The following is a 19,353-nucleotide window of genomic DNA, read 5'->3' as shown; positions in this document are numbered from 1 at the left end:
TGGTGAAATCCGAGTTCATCCTTTGTGGTTGGAGGGTTCCTAGCCGGAAGATGAGGCGTTCTTCCTGCAACCGTCGTTTTGTTGTGGTCTGACGATGGAGGTGTGCAAAGACCTGCATATCCTTGGTGGAGTGGGAGGGGGAATTAAAATGTTGAGCTACAGGGTGTTTGGGTTGGTTGGTCCGGGTGTCCCAGAGGTGTTCCCTGAAACGCTCCGCAAGTAGGCGGCCCGTCTCCCCAATATAGAGGAGGCCACATCGGGTGCAAAGGATGCAATAGATGATATGTGTGGAGGTACAGGTGAATCTGTGGCGGATATGGAAGTTTCCTTTGGGGCCTTGGAGGGAGGTGAGGGGGGAGGTGTGGGCGCAAGTGGAGGGAGGTGAGGGGGGAGGTGTGGGCGCAAGTGGAGGGAGGTGAGGGGGGAGGTGTGGGCGCAAGTGGAGGGAGGTGAGGGGGGAGGTGTGGGCGCAAGTGGAGGGAGGTGAGGGGGGAGGTGTGGGCGCAAGTGGAGGGAGGTGAGGGGGGAGGTGTGGGCGCAAGTGGAGGGAGGTGAGGGGGGAGGTGTGGGCGCAAGTGGAGGGAGGTGAGGGGGGAGGTGTGGGCGCAAGTGGAGGGAGGTGAGGGGGGAGGTGTGGGCGCAAGTGGAGGGAGGTGAGGGGGGAGGTGTGGGCGCAAGTGGAGGGAGGTGAGGGGGGAGGTGTGGGCGCAAGTGGAGGGAGGTGAGGGGGGAGGTGTGGGCGCAAGTGGAGGGAGGTGAGGGGGGAGGTGTGGGCGCAAGTGGAGGGAGGTGAGGGGGGAGGTGTGGGCGCAAGTGGAGGGAGGTGAGGGGGGAGGTGTGGGCGCAAGTGGAGGGAGGTGAGGGGGGAGGTGTGGGCGCAAGTGGAGGGAGGTGAGGGGGGAGGTGTGGGCGCAAGTGGAGGGAGGTGAGGGGGAATCAACTCCAACCTCCCCACTACCCCTGAGCCACTCCAATTTGCCTATTGGACCAACAGAGCCACGTCAGATGACATATCACTTGCCCTTCACTCCTCCCTAGAACATCTTGACACCAAGAACACCAAGTAAGAATCCTACTCATTGATTACAGTTTGGCCTTCAACACTGTTATCCCCTCAAGACTGATTACTAAACTTAGTGATCTCGGACTAAGACCCCTTTCTGCAACTGGATCCTCAATTTGCTGACCCACAGGCCACAATCAGTGAAGACTGGGGACAATATTTCATCCTTACTAACACTCAACACTGGGACCCCCCAGGAGTGCATAGTCAGTCCCCTACTGTACTCACTGTATACCCATGACTGCGTTTTCAAATACCAGACTAATGCCATTTACAAGTTTGCTGATGACACCACCATAGTCGGTCGAATCTCAGATGGCGATGAAACAGACCACAGATGAGAGGTGGAAGACCTGCAAAATTGGTGCACTGAGAACAACCTAGCTCTCAATGCCAGCAAAATCAAGGAACTCATTATTGACTTTCGGCGGGATGTTACTCATACCCCCCCTACATATTAACAGCACAGAGGTGGAATGAGTGGAGAGTGTCAAGCTCTTGGGAATGGTCATCCACAACAAGCTTTCTTGGACTCTTCATGTAGCTGCATTGGTTACAAAGGCCCAACAACATCTCTCCTTCCTCAGGCAGCTGAGGAAATTTGGCATGATGGTGAATACCCTTGTCAACTTTTATAGGTACGCCATCGAGAGCATTCTGTCTGGATGTATCACTACCTGGTATGCAAACTGTACCATTCAAGATCGGAGACGGTTACAGAGAGTGGTGAACTTGGCCCGGACAATCACAAAGGCCAACCTCCCATCTGTAGAATCTATCTACCAGGCCCGCTGTCAATGAAAGGCCGCCAGCATTCTTAAAACTCCAACCCACCCTGGTAATGTTTTTCTACAACCTCAATGATCAGGGAGAAGGTACAGAAGCCTGAACACATGCAATCTACCAGGCCTGCTGTCAAGGAAAGGCCGCCAGCATTCTTAAAACTCCAACCCACCCTGGTAATGTTTTTCTACAACCTCAATGACTCCAACCCACCCTGGTAATGTTTTTCTACAACCTCAATGATCAGGGAGAAGGTACAGAAGCCTGAACACATGCACCAGCCAATTTTGTAACAGTTTCTACTCTACTGTTGTTAGAATACTGAATGGACTCACAAACTCTTCACATTCGCCGTACCTGTGTTTTTGTTGTTGCTGCTGTTTACCTATTCTTTACTATCTATGCTAGTTAACTCTGTGATCTGCCTGTATTGCTCGCAAGATAAAACTTTTCACTGTGCCTTGGTACACGTGACAATAAATTCAGCTCAACTCAACTCAGCTTCTGCTCGAGATGTCGACTCTCTTGCACCTCAGATGCTGCCTGACCGGCTTAACTTTTCCAGCACCACACTTTTGTCTCTGATCTCCAGTATCTGCAGTCCTTAGTTGCCCCTATCAAATCCATGGTCTAGTTACAAATATCATTTTGCACCTCAGCAATTGGAACACTTTGTTTATGTCAAAAATAATTTAAAAACTTTATTTTCCAAGACCAAATGTACATTGACTCAAACTAGTGAGATTCAATTGTCTCAGGTTTTTCATGCTATAAACTTCTGTGTGTTCACAAATGACTGCAGTAAAACTTAGTGAAGGTCAAAAATGTTAACAGCTTTGTTCACTTGCTCCTATCGATAAAATAGTTCCAACAGATCTTTTCATTCTAACTATGAAAAGATCATGGATTCTGATGGAATTGAATGTCAGGCACTAATTCAATACTGCTCACTTGAGTTACTGCCTGAGACAAATTTCTAGCCCCAAGACTTCTTTTGACTCCTGGTACAGATTATTTCATCATTCTTGTGCAACACAGAGTAGCACACTTTCCAATTTGTCCCATTGCTGTGCTTTATTTTTAAAAGTCAGAAGATATTTATGATGTTACGGTTTCCCGAGTTGAAAATGTATTTTGTAAGGGAGATGATGTACCACGTCAATATCAATGCCATCCAGCTGATTCAGGTTTCAAATGTATCTGTACCACATTGGGATAAGATCCATCTCATTTTTAGATGGGAATGGAGCAGTAGTGTTAAAAAAAAATCAGAGGACAGAAACTGAACCCTGTTTGCCTGCCCACATACTATCATTCGTATCAATGCCTGGGCACAGGCAGGAACCTCAGTATAACATTTGTAGTGGAGTTCATGCACATTATGATAAGGCAGGTAATTCTTACAGTATTATTATTTCAGAGCTTTAGGATCAATAATTATAATTCTCTGGACATTACTTTCCTTTTCTAAGCATAATATTAATTGTAGTTTGCTTGTATGGAGACTTTAGATGTTGATCCTAGAATAATTAAGTAGCAAAGGATTATTTCTGTCTATTTTGTGAAGTGACTGAATGTTTTTCACACTTAGGGATTCTGTAATGGGATCCTTTAGAAAACTTACAAGAACATTATAAGTACCACTATGTCAATGTAGTATTTAATTTTCACCTCCAAAGGCACACATGACCATATATTGGAATGTAGAAACTCTTATGATATAAAAACAATATTAATACCTTGCTAGTTTGTGGATCAAAATGCAAGAATGAAACATTTATTATAGAATAAATTGCTTTTTCTTTTTTACCTATTTCCAGAGGGCATTTGGGTCCAAAAGCAGTTAAGAATTTTACTATGTTCATTGAAATATTTCCTCAGATACTGATTCTTTGTTTATAGATCATCTCAAAATCCCAAGTAAAGCATATCACTAATTTGTGGTGAAACAATGGTTTATAGTAATCAACAGCTTTTGTACATCCTTAACTGTATTGTAATCAGGAAATGGATTGAATATAAGTGCAGTAGGTTACTCTTCTTCATTTCAATCTCACATCAATAGGGAAGGTTTTAATTTCTCTACCAGATTTTTAACAACCTGTAGACTCCTGTAATAATTTAGCCAAAGAAAAATGCAGAAAAAAATGTCAGTATTAAAGATAGACGAATGTTGAAGATAATACACATATACAGTATGCCTTCGCCATGTTGTTGAGAAAGAGTGACAAAAAGTTCCCAGTTGGGCAAAATGTGGTTATAGGTTGGCATTTGTAAGAACTTTATTTGATGTATTTATCAATGTCAATGTGTAATATTAGTCCAGCACACACCAATCTGATATCATTTGTGTGGTCAGCTGGGACTGTAAAAATCTCCAGTTGAAATTTCATTAGCTGCAGATTCATTATCCACCAATCGTAAAGAAAGGTGTTCCCTGATTTCCCTGTTTTTGTTTAATATTAACATAAATTGCACTTATGTTTTGACTCTTTAACTGCAAGGTGTCTACACAAGATAGATTTAAAAGAGACCTAAGGGGCAACTTTTTCACACAGCGGGTGGTGTGTGTATGGAATGAGCTGCCAGAAGAAATAGTAGAGGCTGGTACAAATGCAACATTTAAAATGCATCTGGATGGGTATATGAATAGGAAGGATTTAGAGGGATATGGGCCAAATGCTGGCAAATGGGACTAGATTAGGTTAGGATATCGGTTTGGCAAGGACGACTTCAACCGAAGGGTCTGTTTCCGTGTTGTAACACCTCTATGAAATATTATACTGATTCTAGACCCATTGGCAAAAATAGAATAGCTTCAGTTGATGGACATTGACTATCTGAATTACTCGAGGAGAAAGTGAGGTCTGCAGATGCTGGAGATCAAAGTTGAAACTTTATTGCTGGAACAGCACAGCAGGTCAGGGAGCATCCAGGGAACAGGAGATTCGACGTTTCGGGCACAGGCCCTTCTTCAGGAAGAAGGGCCTGTGCCCGAAACGTCGAATCTCCTGTTCCCAGGAACTGCCTGACCTGCTGTGCTGTTCCAGCAATAAAGTTTCAACCATATCTGAATTACTGTCAACCAAAACAATACTGTGTTGTACAGGAAAATATGCCATTTATTCAACTTACTTCAATATACTTACTGTACATTCTACAATTATTTCAGCATTGACTGTAGGAGACTGAATATATTTTCAGTTTGATTCAGTGGAAAGGGAAAATAATACATTTTTCAAATAGTTGGAGATTTAAACAGCAAGAAGACGATGCCATATAAAAGCTGATACAAATTATCATTGAGAATTCATTCAAAGATGACCAGCTGGCAAGTTAGTGAAAAAGGCATAATTACATAAAATTAGCAGCTTTCAGCAGGTTTAATGGATGGCAACACAACTAACAAAGTGATTTAATTGCACGAACTCTCCGATTTATGGTGATTACTTTCCTGTTAATGTGTATCACACACATGAAAGTAACAGCACAACATCACAAACAGGACTGCTGAAAGTACTGAAACTACATGATGTGGGGCAAACTGTAGGAGACTCTCACATGCTATTTGTGCTCAGCACTGTGAAATACAACCTCATTCTCATGTGGGTTTGGGGTTATTAACATTTCAGCAGTCTGCTAGATCTAACTAGGTCTGCTAGTTTATAAACTTCACAGCTCCTCAAAATTAAAGAGCAGTCACTAGGTGCAATGTTTGGTGTATGCATACAAGTATTCATGCAGAACTGTCTCCTGATATCAGACTGAAATGAGTACATTTACACCAGGCAATTATCATGATGCAGCCAGAATCTGGATCTGAGTTGATGTGTCGCCGTCTGCTTCAAAGTGAAATTGGGGTTTTGCACACATTTTACAAATTAACACTGATGTTATATTTTGGTTGCACATTGATGTTAAACATCTGGATTTCAAAAGTGTTATTATTCACAGTACATCATTGGATATTTTTTATTTCTGCCACCTCAGCAATAATCTATTCAAAAGGATTGCCCTGGAATCAATGGAATAAAAATGAGGTTGGTTTTAGAATGCATAATCAATCTCCCTTGCCAGGTTACTATCTAGGGACTGAAGAAGAATATCTCCCTTCATATAATTAAGGTCTTGCCGATTTTGCTTCAAAATGCACAATTACTGCCCTTAAACAGATTTCACACTCGGAATAGCATCTACCACAAATAACTCGTGAGCCCAAAATAGGATATTTCACTGAATACATTCAACACTTCGGATCTTTTCTGTTATTGTACTCCTGATATACTGAAAACACATTATTTCTGATTTGCTCAGCTCCTTTCAGTCTGTAATGCTTTATACTGAATAACACATGTCTGTTGTTTGAATGTTTTTTACTGCATAAATTTAACATAAATTCACAAAGACAATGAAGGCTTTGTTCTTTGTCTATGTGAATGACCATCAACAAAAGTAATGAAGTTTTCAAAACGAGCACATTTTAAAGATACAGACAAAATGGTTGGCTTTCAAAGAAAGCTTGGGAGTGTCAGTCTATTTTGTAAGCAGGTCAGGTTGAATTTGTTTTACTTTGTGACTTGGTGCAAAAAGCAGTTTGAAAGCTATTAGCCACTTTATATGAGAAAACCATGACCTTTGTGTTTTTACACATTAAATTGGAACTGACATCCTTTAATGAAGGCCAAATAGGTATTGTCAGGACTGCAGCTGGCATATGAAACTAGATATACATTGAAGTCCAGTTGTCAAAGAGATTCAGTTCTACATCTACCATTAGGGCTGCAAAATTCAGTTATACTTGTCTATGAAAATTGCTTTCTATATTGCATTCTCTCAAAACACGCACATTCAAAAGAAACAGGGACCAAAAATATTTTCTATAGTAGCAACTGCTAACACACATTGACCCTCTATCACAAATTGAAAATGCATAACGTAAGAACTCTAGATCAGATATCTCTAATCTTGTACTCTGCCAAGATTTACTTATCTAACCATCAGTCTTGCTGATGTCCAGAACCCTGCCCATGCATTTAGCAAAATATAACTTTTATCTTAACATTGGGGTTCTTTTCTTATTCCAACTTTATTTTCAATTTTATTTTAGATCTGTTGCAAAACTTTTATATTTTTTGTACAGAACAGGTTTGGATGTTGTCATGATAAACCCAGAGCAATGGAATAAGCAAGCAAACCTGGCTCAGTTATATATACTGTTAAAGTACAAATCATATGAGATTGAACTAGCATTCAGCTAGTTCAATCTTTCCTGAAGAAGGGCCTGTGCCCGAAACGTCGAATCTCCTGTTCCCTGGATGCTGCCTGACCTGCTGTGCTGTTCCAGCAATAAAGTTTCAACTAGCATTCAGCTATACTTACAAGTGGTGATCAGGAGCTTTTGTGCCATCTACAGCATGTTTCACTTCTGACTGGTGAAACAGCACTGTCAATTATTACTCATGATGTGGAGGTGCTGGTGTTGGACTGGGATGGACAAAGTTAAAAATTACACAATATGAGGTTATAGTGCAACAGGTTTATTTCGAAGCATTAGCTTTCAAAATGCTCCAAAAGCTTGTACTTTCACACAAACCTGCTGCCTATAACCTGGTGTTGTGTGATTTTTAACTTAAACATTACTCAAGTTTACTTGTGCGTGGAACTGAGTGATAACCAACTAGTCAGAGTGGGAGAGCTCTATAGCTGAATAAAGATACACTGACAAGCTCCTCATTCATACCACACTACCTCTTAAAAGTATTTTTAGCATGCATAAATAAAATTAATGTCGAAGAAAGGACTCTGTCGGCCTTCTGACAGTGTCATTTGCAAATTGTTTGGAAACATTGCGTACTGTCAAGTCATGAAGCACTCTGAAGCTCACAATATTCTGGAAACGAGCTAGTGAATCCTTACCACACCTTAATACAGTGTAAGATGCATCTGGGTAGATCTATTGCTGCCATCCTCTTGACTCATAGTGATCGACCTCTAGTGAGGTGGGAGAAGAACAAGTCTGATAGTCTAAAAATAGGAGAGAGTTGTCTTAAACAAGGTATTATGGGAGGCAAGAGAGGAGACTGCAGGTTCCCTAACATTAATTTTCGGAGAGGTGAAGCGGTGCCAGAGAACTGCAGGCAGTTAATGTGGCATCATTATTCAACAAAGCTGATAGGGATGAATGAGGTAACTATTGGGTAATTAGGCTAATGTCAGTAGTAGGGAAATGTTTGAAAGAAGATTGAGGGGATTAACATCCATTTGGAGAGTCAAGGGTTAATGAAGCATAGAGAGTTAAATGCCCCTCCATTAAGTTTGACTCACCTATTTTCTTTAGGAATGCCTTTGGCATTTTTTACTAACTCATTAACTTCTACATGTAGGTAGCTATTTGTCTTCTGGCTGCTTAGTGACTATGTCCTACTTCAACAAATTTGTTACAGATAGTATTTTTCTCAAATTGTTGGTCGCTGTTTGTGCCTTTGAGATTTCCTTGCTTCACAGCACTGACATTGACTTTTAATATGTAGTGTCTGCCCTCGTCTTTGTAATAGCATCTCATGAGTTTGTACCCAAGCAATTAAATATATTCTACAGATTTCCTGCAATAAGGTTGTTTTTCTCTGTTTAAGATTGATATGTACGGCTTCTGAACTTCTGCCTCACTCTTCATCTGAATGGCTTTCTCAAAAGTAAATTCTTCTTTTAACTGGAATAAATCTGACAAACCTCCATACTCATTTCCATCTACTAATCTGGCTAGATCATTAATGCAATTATCTGTAGATTTCCCATGATGCTGAATCATTCTACTTAATTGTGCTCTTGCAAGAATGTTATCCATTCTGAGATAGAATATAATTGTTAAAAGCTTATGAAACTTCATCAGAACTATATTGCTTCTTTTACCCCTAAGTAAGCCATAACTCCATTTGGTAAAGATCCAATCAAATACAAAAAAATGTATTTACTTGTTCAGCTTCTGAGTTTGGAAGCAATTCAACATCTTAAAAACTATTTTCTCCAGGAGGTCCAATTCTGTGTTTTATTTAGCCCATCATTGAAATTAAATCTTCCTGGCAATATTATTTCTATTGTCATGACCTCCTAATTCCCTGCTTTAATATCTTTCTGTTCCATAGTATAACATTGTTGCTACTGATTGTATTGCTGTCCAGCACGAATTTTGTTTGTATGGTCAACATGATACATTTTGCAAGTAAAATGGATGATTGTTATGGCTTCTTAAGAAAAATGCCCCTAGTCATAGCCTTAATAAATGAATCTGTTCTCTTAATAGCTTTGCCAAATGAATATTGCTGCAATTAATAGTTCACAGGCTTTGTGAGTCTTTAAGATGAACCATTAATTAATTTTTTTCTGACTTCTTACTTTGCAAGATTGTAAACTGTATCTTTGGTCTTTAAAGTGTTCCACTGCCCATAAAGGATTTTATTTTTACTCACAAAACTCCACGTTCCTTCCCTCCTTGGCTGTGAGGCAAGTGTTCCAGATTCATGAAATGTCTAGCTCACTTTCGCTGCTGCATGACTCCTTGAAGGTTTTAACTTTTTTTGTCATTGATTGTAGATTCTGCCTTGGAGAATATTGTCACAAGGTTCTCATCTGCAGAGTTTTGTCTAAAAACTCAAGGGCTCCTTATTGGCATATATAGCACAGTGTAGATGGAGTTAAAAAGGAAGAGAGAAAATCTCAGACAGCAGGCATAAGCCTGAAGTCTGGCCATGTGAATAGGAACATATGCAGAGAAGCACACTGAGTAGACTGACTAGCATTGGGTGATAGAGATTATAGAAGGTCTCTCAGCATTGCAACAGTAATATCAAAGCCTAGTGAATAGTACATTCAGCCTAGTACATTCCTGATGTGTAGTGGAATTTAGTCATAATAGGTAATTAGCAATGTAAATTTATGAAGCCAAAGCCTGAAGACAGTTCTTGACCCTGTGTTCTCCTTAAATGGTCTGTCTTGAACCTAAATTCATGGTTGTGGGCATAAGACCACATAACAAAAGATGGTTGCAGTAATGGGATCCACTGTATAGAAAATCATGGCAGCATCCGAAGATGAAGAAGCAGATCTATAAGTGCTTGAAGAGATGAACTCAATAAGAATGTCCTTAAAACTAAAACATAAATACAGCCTTAAGACCAGCCAGAGTCTGAAAAGCCACAGAACTGAATGAGACGTGGAGGTGATATTAGGGGTATTATGACTGGACTGTTCATCCAGAAATCCAGGTAACATTCTTGTAACCTGGGTTCTAATCCTGCCATGGCAGATGGTGAAATTCAAAATCAACAAAAGAAAGTCTGGAATTAAGTGTTGCCTGACAACCATGAAACTGTTGCTGATTGTCGGGCAAAACCGATCAAGTTCATTCATGTCCTTCAAGGAAAGACACTGCCATCCTTACTTCATCTGATCTACATGTGACTCCAGGCCCACAGCAATGCGGTTGCCCTTTAACTGCCTTCTGGGTAACTATGGATGGGCAATAAATGCTGACTTAGCTCACCACAATGAATGAATAAAAAAGCTGCTGTGAAGGAAATGTCTCCAAACAGAAAATTCCTGAGGAGGAACAATCAAAAACAACACTAAATCTGTATAAAAGCCTTTTACAGATAATAATAGGTGAGACAAGCTTTGTTCAAAATAAAGAACAAGAGCAACAGAAACAGTTAAGGGGATAAATCTGGATCAATCTCCCAAGAAAACAGACCAACAACCAGCAGATCTGATTTCCAAGGAAGAAAGAAAAAGAAGGAAAACCAAATCAGGGAACAGAGTTAAGAGTCCTAATAGTGATTTAACCATTTCTAAAGTACATACACAATGAACAAGTTAGCAACAGGCAATTTCAGAAATTTCTTCAGAACAATGCTGAAACTAAAGGCAACTGTGTGGAGTTTGCACATTCTCCCCGTGTCTGCGTGGGTTTCCTCTCGGTGCTCCGGTTTCCTCCACAGTCCAGAACTGTGCAGGTTAGGTGAATTGGCCATGCTAAATTGCCCGTAGTGTTAGGTGAAGGGGTAAATGTAGGGGAATGGGTCTGGGTGCATTGCTCTGTGGAGGGTCGGTGTGAACTTGTGGGCTGAAGGGCCTGTTTCCACATTGTAAATAATCTAATCTAATCTAATCTAAATAAGGTTCAGTGGTTAGCACTGCTGCCTCATGGCGCCAGAGATCTGGGTTCAATTCCAGCCTTTGGTCACTGTCTGCGTGGAATTTGCACATTCTCCATGTGTCTGCGTGAGTTTGTGCCGGGTGCTCTGGTTTCCTCCCATAGTCTAAAGATGTGCAGGTTAGATGAATTGGCCACACTAAATTGTCCTGTAGTGTCCAGGGATGTGCAGCATAGGTGGGTTAGCCATGGTAAATGTGGGATTACATTGATAGGATAGGGGGCTGGATCTGGATGGGATGCTCCTTACAGTGTCAGTGCAGACTTGATAGGCTGAATGGCCTCTATCTGCACTATAGGGAGTCTATGATTCTAAATTGTTTGAAAATAAAAAGAAGTAGAAGTTATTTATTGGAAATTGATTTTTCACAACTGTAACAGGGAAGTTAGTTAAATCTTTGTCATTTTGACAGTTTGAGTGAGAAATATAAGCTTTCTTAGGCAAGTCAGAAGATTTATCAATTTTATCAATTTTACTTGTGGAAAAGCAGTGATAAAGTAAAAGAGAACGATCTTGATCACATGGTGTTGAAAATACATTAGACACCGAAAAAATGGCAAGAATGACAACACGGCAGTCATCTTTGATATAGGCAATAAATACCATTAATCCATAATTTATAGGAACAGAAGCAGTCCATTCAACCCATCAAGTCTGCCCTACCATTTAATGAGATTGTGGCTGATCCAACAATCCTCAATTCCCTTACTAATTAAAAATTTGTCTATTTCAGTCTTGAATTTACTTAATGACAGCCTTGATAGCCTTCTATAGTAAAGCATTGAACAGATTCATTACTCTCAGGTAAAACAATTCTTCCTCATCTGTCTTAAATGTGCGATCCCTTTTTTCTTAGATTATGCCCCTCTTTCACAAGGGGAGACAACCTCTCCACATCTACTCCACCAAGACCTCTAAGAATCCTTTATGCTTCAATATGTCTCCTCTCATTCTTATTTGCCTTTCCTATTTGCTGCTGAACATGCCTCTAGATCTTCGTGATTCATGCATGGGGATCCTTAAATTCCTCTGGGCTGCAACCCAACTGCAGTCTTTCTCCATTTACTACTCTTCCTGACAAAGTGCATAACCCCAAATTTTCCCATACTGTAATCCATCTACCAAGCTATTTTGCCCATTCACTTAATCAGTCTATATTCCTCTGCAGACTTGTTGTATCTTCCTTACAATTTGCCTTCTCACTTATTTTTGTGTCTTCTGCAAACTAGGTGACAGTATGTTCACTTCCCTCATTCAAGACATTCATACATATAGGCACACCCGTAGTCAGAGGTCACCATTCTGAAAATAACTACTTTATCTGAACACTGTCTTCTGTTGGTGGCTAATCCACTATCCACGCTAATTTACTAACCCCAACACCATGGACCCTTACATTATTAAGTAGCTCCATGTCTGGTACATTAACAAATGTCTTTTGGAAGTTCAAATATATTAAATCCACTGTTTTCCTTTTATCTATCCTGATTGTTACTACCTCAATAAACTCCAATAAATTTGTCAGGCATAATATCCCTTTCATAAAGCAACAATAAGTCTGCTTAATCATATTGTGTATTTCTGCTTGTTCCACTATTGCATCCTTTATAATAGACTCTAACATATTTCCAATAACAGATGTGAAGTTAATTGGCTTTTGGCTGTTGGTTTAAGGTTTCACTCATCCCTATGAAGGCACCATATTGGTAAAGGAAAGCTGCACTTCACATTAGAAACTGCATTTAGAATAGCAGAAACTCTCAGTTTAAGCACATAACAATCTTTACAACAACAAAGATTCAACATTAACTTTAATCAACTAAGAATACAACAAGACAGCAAAATAAGTGTAGCACAAACAGATCAAAATTCTAACAATGATCTGCCCAATAAAGAAAATATTTAACAACAAAAAAGGGTCCAGTAGCAGAATGTGGCAGTTAGATGGCTCAGTGGTTAGCCCTGCTGCCTCACAGCACCAAGACCCGGGTTTGATTCCAGCTTCGGGCGATCATCTATGAGGAGTTTGCACATTCTCCCTGCGTCTGCACGGGTTTCCTCCCACAATCCAAAGATGTGTAGGTTAGATGAATTAGCCATGCTAAATTACCTATCGTGTTCAGTGATGTGTAGGTTAGGCGCATTGGTCAGGGATAAGTGTAGAGTAATAGGGTAGAGGAACGGATCTGTGTGGGTTACTCTGCAGAGGGTTGGTGTGGACTTGTTGGGCCAAATGGCCTGTTTCCACTCTGTAGTAATTCTATGAGAATGCTTTAAGTTCTGTAGCAAAATTCTCCAATTGGTAAATAGAAAACTCACATGGGGACTCACAGTGACAGCAATTTGCAACGGTGATTCCACTTTCAGATGATTATATCCAAAACAAAAAGGGTTTCTGGATTTCTGAAGTGGAAATACTGGTATTACAATAAAAATGTGCAAGTTATGGCTTATCAGACATTTTCACATTCTAGAGTATCCACCTGTGTGTGAATCTTACACAGACTGAAAAATAAGATAAGCAAGATTGAAACAATCCAAGGACAAGCTCCTCAATTTAACAAATCAATGTGAGAAATAGAGCAACATCGCACCCTGATCAAAAGATTTGGAGTTCGGAACCATTACAGCAAAACGAGGAAAATTAGCAGACTGACCATAGTCTAACAAATACGGAATGGAGAGGTAGAACCAGCTATCTGATCTTCTCTGACAATGATGCAACACAAAGGTTGTCATCCACAAAATCTATAAAAGTCATTTTTTCCAAGAAATGATCAGTGAATCAACAAGCTCATTTTAGAAGGACACTCCCACAATGGAACCAGCTGTCAAAGGAAATAGTCACAGCTTCATCATTTGAATTTTTCAAGCTTCATCTTTAGATTTCCCTTTATTTTATTTTCATTCTCAGGGATAACAGAACATTTAGTTAACACTTGCCACAAAAATGTGTCAAAACAAGAATACAAGTCTTTAACGTCAAAACAACTAAAGCAAAAGCAAAAAATGTGGATTATTTCAGTATCTGCTTTGTTTTAGTTGCTCACAATATCAGGTAATTGCCTTTTACGTGTCCCAGTTGGCGAATATTTAGCTATCTTCTTTACTTTCACATTGTTTTACTATAGCAAGCGTTGAGATCAATGTAGGTTAACCCCCTATTAAGGTACTCAATAGAATGTGCCCTCTATCCATATCTTACTTTGGCATCAAAAATAGACTTCAATATATTTGTCAGTTACATCTTTTTCCAATGTCTTGCCATTTCTTAGCTTGGCATCTGTCTTGGTCCAGTTGCTCTGGGCATGCAAGCCCATATTGATTTTCTCTGCTCTCAATTCAGATATGGTTTGTCGCATCATTCTCATAGTTGACTCAAGCTTGAAGCCTTTTGTGTTATCCCCCCATTTGTCACTGCCCACCTGGTGAGGTGTCTGATAACATTTTCACGTATGTTTTTTGATCAATCACTGTTATGCTTTGACAGCATGAGAGAGTAAACTCTGCAAGTTTAGATGTTTTTTGACAGTTTATTTATTTAACAAAAAAAGCGCAAAGCAATTTAACTATCACTTAAAATAAAATCCCACCACTTTAAACTGCGCAAAATTAGATCAGCAAATAGTGCATTACTGTTGATCACAAAGTTGCCCCTTGCAGTGTTAACTGCACCAGCTATTTCAGACCGAAACAGTTTGCACAATGGATTGTTTGCATTTCAATAAGGTGCAATTACTTATTATGTTTCTCAGCTACGGAGCCACATGAGGATTTAAGTTGAAGAGAAAATGGGGAACAGAATTCTGTGGTTTCTGCAGGTAGCATCAGTGTAGCACCTAGAAACGAATGGATGGTTCTTTTTAACATGATCAATCAGTGTGAGAATCACGAAGAATATTAAATGATTACTACGATGCAGATGCACCAGAGAAAAGTACAAGTGGGTCAGAATTATAGAACATTGAATTTCAACAAAGCCTCCTGTATCCCTGATTAGTACAGGATAGTTCAGGCACAGCTGCCGGCACAGGGGAGATCAATGGGCTTTAAATGGAACAGCAGTTGTACATTGAAGATTCCTGATGCAGTAAGCCTGCATAGCCAGCAGAAAAGTTTGCTAACAGTGTTTCAACTCATCAGGTAAGTGCAAAAGGGCTGCTGTTGAAACACTAGTGACGAAAGTATATTCCAGTTGGATTTATAAGGAAATACAACAGATTTATATGTACTGTCTGACATGTATAAGAAGCCTTTCAATTTAGTCTTAGTGACAGGCAATATTGGACTGTGCACCAGAACAAAATACACTCACCTGTGCTTAAAAGCATTTATTGTGAACAGAATTTACTGATACTCCCTGCAGGACACCATTACAAACACATCATGCACAATCTTACACAACTTCTTATAGATGTGATGTGGAATGGTACATCAGATTAAACAGACAAGGTAGAATTTAGATCGATTATATCACTATATCTACATCACTCCTCATGGCTCAGCAGCAAATCAAGATCAGTCAACCAGAACTGAACCACTTGTTTCATTTTGTGATCATCACCTGTACACATCGGAGCACTGTGTCTGCCAAATTGTTGCTTCAGGGAGAATAAGTCTGTTCAGAATGGCAGTATGGTTGGCTACACAGGCAAAGGAGCACATTTGCACTTACCTGATGAGTTGCAACACCGGTAACAAGCTTTCCTGCTGGCCACGCTGGGTTACTCTGGCAGGAATCTTCAATGTAAAACTGCAATGCCTCCAAAAGCACGTCTAACTGAGCAAAGCAGGCACGTGGTGCCAGATGAGGCCAAAAGTCTGTAAAACCAAATATCAAAATAACAATATAAATTTATCCTGGATGATTAGATTAATATTTTAATTTTTAAATTCAACTTACTTGACTCTTAACATATGGTTCATTTGATTTGTTATTGCCACATGTCCAGGCACATGAAAAGTTCTGTTTGTTTGCATGCAGTACTTGCAGATCACACCATACAAAGCAAATTAATGTAACAGAACAGAGCGAGGATTACAACGTTACGGCTGCAGAGAAGGTGCAGAAAGAGCGAGATCAACACTAAATTTAAAATTTGAGAGGTCCATTTAGCAGTCTAATAACAGTGGGGAAGAAGCTATTCTTGAATCTGTTGTTACTTGTGTTTTAGCTATTGTATATTCTGCCTGATGGAAGAGTTTGGAAGAGATTATAATCAGAATGGGAGGAGTCTTTGTTTCTGTTAAAGGACTGAATATTGAGGAGGGATTAAAGTTTCTTTGCTAAAATTATGTTGGACTAGTGTTGGTGGATGTGAAAATATGACTGTGAATTCGTTTTTTCCCACTTTATAATTCAAATATCTGGAAGCACAAGTATTGAAAGACTATCCTTCAAATTACAACTGGGACATTTGCTTAGAAAGAATTCAGTGTTTACCTGAAATTTGTCTCTGTGTTGGTTCTTCAACCTGGTTAATATTTCTGTAAAAGATAGCAAATAAAAACATTTCAGATGTATCCTGTTAAGCATTGGTACATTTCCATAAAGAGGTCACTTCAAGTGCAGACAAATATAGGGATTAAGTCATTTAAAGTCTACCCTGTCATTTTTATAGCCATATTTTAAATTTGAATTCTGTCTTCTGTCAACATCCCACAAAATGTTTATGGCAGGGAGACAGTTGGTCTGGCTTTGTCCCTTGTTATCAGCAAGCTTTGTCTCGATGCCGAATTGTTATCCTCAACTTGCTAGAAGTACACCTGTGAGATCCAGTTTTGGATGAACCTCAGGTTTTTGGTATGGACTGCCATTGTACCACTTATTTCCAAGTTCAAGAACAAGCTAAAGTGAATGTTTACTCTAGATCCTTCTTTCGATCATTCTCACTATTTCTATAGCACTTCTGCTGTTCAAAATAAAATTAAAATGATTCCTTTTATCAAAACATTTCTTTCGTAGGAATCAAATTTGCATCATTCACCTTGCCCCACTTAACAAACCTCTCAAAAACTTAGTTGCATGCTTTCAGTTGGCCTACATTCTATGCTATAATTTCATTTCCGCATCTCAATAATAGATGATTTTCAGCATTCGTTTGCTTTATTTAAACGGGTTCAAAAACGTAAAGCTGCATATACAGATTCCTGCAGTGTCTTGTGGAGTTAAAGGAACAGTTTTATTTATTTAACTTTAAACATCGGCTGGCAATACTCGAACATTACTAATTGAACACAAGAGTGCCATCTGATGAACGCAAGTATATTGTTCTATTGATAGTCCAGAGTCTCCAATACCGAATGCTGCAAGCATAGGGAAGGTTCCAGAGAGTCAGAAACAAGAGCAGCTATCACATTGCCATAACAACCAAAGCCTTGTTGAATGTAACAACCTTGAAATGACATCTTGCAATTTTAAAGCAAAATTATTCAAAGTATAAAATTCTTTGATCCACTGTTTTAATGCAGTTATTTGGTCTCATTCAAACTAAGCAAACATTCAGCATCTATTCACTAATATTCACCTAGCATTCATTTTTGGACAATTAATTCTTGGGATAAACAATAAATTCTTCCTAATTGCCTCCAGGAGGGGTTATTAAGAGGCTTTATTGATCAGTGATGGTTCTCATGGTTAGGTATACTAGTCATGGTGTTAGGGAGGGAATTCCAAGTTTCCAACCCAATGACATTGAAGAAATTGCAATTCAATTCTAAAACAAGATGGCATGTGACACAAAGGACAATCTATAGGAAGTGGTCCCTTCTTAAATAGTGAAATGAATTTGCTTCCATGCCATCCAATCTACACAAATTATTTTGGAATGTTTCAAACTTTGCAAGTTAATCATCAATGCATCAGCTATCCTGACAGACACCTCCTTCAACACTCTACAATGTGTACCATCACATCCTCGGGATTTATCAACTTTCAACCCCATTAATTTCTCCAGTACAATCTTTTTCATCAAACCAATATCCCTCAACTCCTCATTCTCCTTAGCTGCTTGAATCTGCAATTTTGGGAAACTTGTTGTACTTTCCTCTGTGAAAACAGATGCAAAGTAATAATTTAGCTTCCCTGCATTTCTCTTTTCCCCATTATTAATTCTCCTGCCTGTGCCAGTAATGGGTCAAACATTTCCTCTTTCACAATTACAGTCCATTTTTATGTTTCTGCTAGGTTACAATCACACTCTATTCTCTCCTCATCAGTTTCTTGGTTCTCCTTTGTTGGAATTGTGTTGCATCAACATCATTTTCCACTTATCAGAACAAGTCTGAACATTTGCTGCATGTGGAAATGGACTGTTTTAATATCCAAATTGTGAATGGTGCTGAAGACAGTGCAATTATCAGTAAATGTTCCCAGGTTTGTCTTTATGATGAAGGAAAGGTCATTGATTGGCAGCTCAATATAGTTGGACTGAGGACACCATCTTGAGGAACACCTGCAGAAATGTCCTGGGCATGAGATTATTGGCAACAACCACAATAATGTTTCTTTGGCCTCAGTGAAGAGTTTTTCCCCTGAATTTTATAAACTTAAATTTTTCCAAGTTTCCCCAGCCTAATACATATTGTTGTCTTGATGTCAAAGGTAGTCATGATCACCTTATCTCTGGAATTAAGTCCACGTGTCCATGTTTAGACCCAGGCTGCAATGATGTCTGGAATTAAGTGGACATAAAATCCAACTGAGCATCAGTGAGTGCTGATTAAGTCACTTTCATTGCACTGCCAAAGGCAGCTTTACTCAGTTTGTTGATAATACTATTATTCTGTTTTGTTCCTTTCCAAAAGAGTTAGGTGAAATTAGAAAACAAAACTCAGCTACATATAAAAAAAAATATTTTGCAATTTAAGACTGTTAAAGTTCAAAGTCAAATGATTGAATTATGCAAAAATACACACAAGAACATTGTTTCTTGGGACTTCTTGAGTGCTTTACAGACAGCAGTACCTTTGAAGTGCAGTCATTTTTGTGTTGTAAGAAATATGGCAGTCAATTTATGTTCAAAGTTTGTGAGAAGATTTGTAGCTCGGGTGCTCGTTGTTTTGGTTCTGTTCGCCGAGCTGGGAATTTGTGGTGCAGACATTTCGTCCCCTGTCTAGGTGACATCCTCAGTGCTTGGGAGCCTCCTTATGTTCAAAGTTTGTGAGAAGATTTGTAGCTCGGGTGCTCGTTGTTTTGGTTCTGTTCGCCGAGCTGGGAATTTGTGGTGCAGACATTTCGTCCCCTGTCTAGGTGACATCCTCAGTGCTTGGGAGCCTCCTGTGAAGCGCTTCTGTGAT

At 39.5% G+C, this 19,353-nt stretch overlaps 1 protein-coding gene across 2 annotated transcripts in view; it reads right to left on the bottom strand.

The window, feature by feature from the left end:
• LOC122560192 (disks large-associated protein 4-like) overlaps nt 1-19,353 on the bottom strand; it is a 589,090-nt gene that overhangs the window by 325,089 nt on the left and 244,648 nt on the right. For both annotated transcript variants that reach the window (XM_043710586.1, XM_043710587.1), the window contains exons 4-5: nt 16,499-16,542; nt 15,731-15,876 (exon numbers count right to left, since the gene is read on the bottom strand). The gene's annotated coding sequence lies outside the window, so the exon portion shown is untranslated. The remainder of the gene's footprint in view (nt 1-15,730; nt 15,877-16,498; nt 16,543-19,353) is intronic.

Source organism: Chiloscyllium plagiosum, chromosome 20, assembly GCF_004010195.1.
Source record: "Chiloscyllium plagiosum isolate BGI_BamShark_2017 chromosome 20, ASM401019v2, whole genome shotgun sequence".
In the NCBI taxonomy this organism is placed as follows: domain Eukaryota; kingdom Metazoa; phylum Chordata; class Chondrichthyes; order Orectolobiformes; family Hemiscylliidae; genus Chiloscyllium; species Chiloscyllium plagiosum.
This window is presented reverse-complemented; position numbering and strand designations above follow the sequence as displayed.